Genomic DNA, 1,573 nt, shown 5'->3' on the forward strand with positions numbered 1-1,573 from the left:
TAGCAGTAACTGGCATGTCATGACAAGCAGCCCATATTCAGAATACCACAATGAGAGGAGCTCAAAACATGAAACCACTATGACAAATTGCCATCTGCACTGCAGTAGACTAGTTCAAAGGTATCAGTATATATAGTCAGTCAGGGTGAGAATCTTTCCAATTAACTGCTAGATTAAAAAATCTTCTGAATATTCTCCATATCATTGCCTTGCTCATCTTTTACATATGCCTGCATGGCTTAAGATTGTCATGTTTCCTAGCTCATCTCCTTTCCCTCTCTTGATTAGTTAGTCCTTGAGATCCTGCTTTCCTTTTCCTTGTATTATACCTTTCTATTTCTATTTCTCCTTTGGAGTTCTTATACTAGGGAGACTATACGATATTTACACATGTGTGTCTGGTTTCTTTCACTGATGAGTATATGTTCAAGTGGCATCCACTTCAATATAAAGGCTTCCAGTTTATCATTCTTAATGCCTGAATAATACTCCATTGTGTAAAAATAGCACATCGTTCTCAACCATTCCTCAGGTGATGAGCATCTTGGATGTTTCCAAGATATGGCTATCACAAATTGTGCTGCACTAAACATAGGCAAACATTTATATCACTATGATATGATGTTTTCAGATCCTCTGGGAAAATTCCCAGTAGAGGAGTAGCTGGTTTAAAGGGGATTTCCAGACCAACTTTTCTAAGGAATCTCCATACTGATTTCCATAATGGTTGCACCGGTCTACATTCCCACCAGCAGTGGAGAGGGGTTCCCTTTTCCCCACAGCCTCTCCAACATTTGTTGTTGGGTGATTTCTTTATGATAACCATTCTTTCTGTGGTGAGATGATATCTCAATGTGGTTTTAATTTGCATTTCACGAATGACTCCTGATGTGGAGAATTTTATCATATATTGATTTGCTTCTTTAATTTCTTCCTCTGAGAAGCATGTGTTTATCTGCAATGCTCACTTCTGGATTGGGTCTTTAAATTTGGGGGCCCTAATGTTTTTTAGTTCTTTATAGATTCTACAGAGCAGACCTTTGTCTGAGTACATATTTGTCATGATTTTTTCCAAATTTGTGGGTTCCCTTTTCACTTTGTTGGTAATTTCTTTTGACGTGAAAAACACTTCTCAGGAAGAGCAGGTCCCAATTATTAAGTCTTTCAACTGTTACCCGTGTGATTTGATTTCTGTCCATGAAATATTTGCCTACCCCTATGTCTTCAAGAGTTCCTCCCACTTTCTCTTCCAGGAGATTTAGTGTCTCTGCTATAATGTTTAGATCTTCAACCCATTTTGACTTTAGTTTAATGCATGGTGATAGACACGGGAAAAGTTTGAGTTTTCGGCATGTAGAGAGTCAGTTTTTACAGTACCATTTATTAAAGAGGCTATCTTTCTTCCAGTGAGAACATTAGGCCACTTTGTCAAACATAAGGTGGCTGAGTGTGTTTCTAGGAGCTTCAGTGTCTTTTAATCTATTCCATTGATCCTCAGGTCTATTTTGTTGCCAGTACCATGCTGATTTTATCACAGTAGCCTTGTACTATAATTTCAAGTCAGGAATGGTAA

Source organism: Octodon degus, unplaced genomic scaffold (assembly GCF_000260255.1).
Source record: "Octodon degus isolate 3935 unplaced genomic scaffold, OctDeg1.0 scaffold00354, whole genome shotgun sequence".
Lineage (NCBI taxonomy): Eukaryota > Metazoa > Chordata > Mammalia > Rodentia > Octodontidae > Octodon > Octodon degus.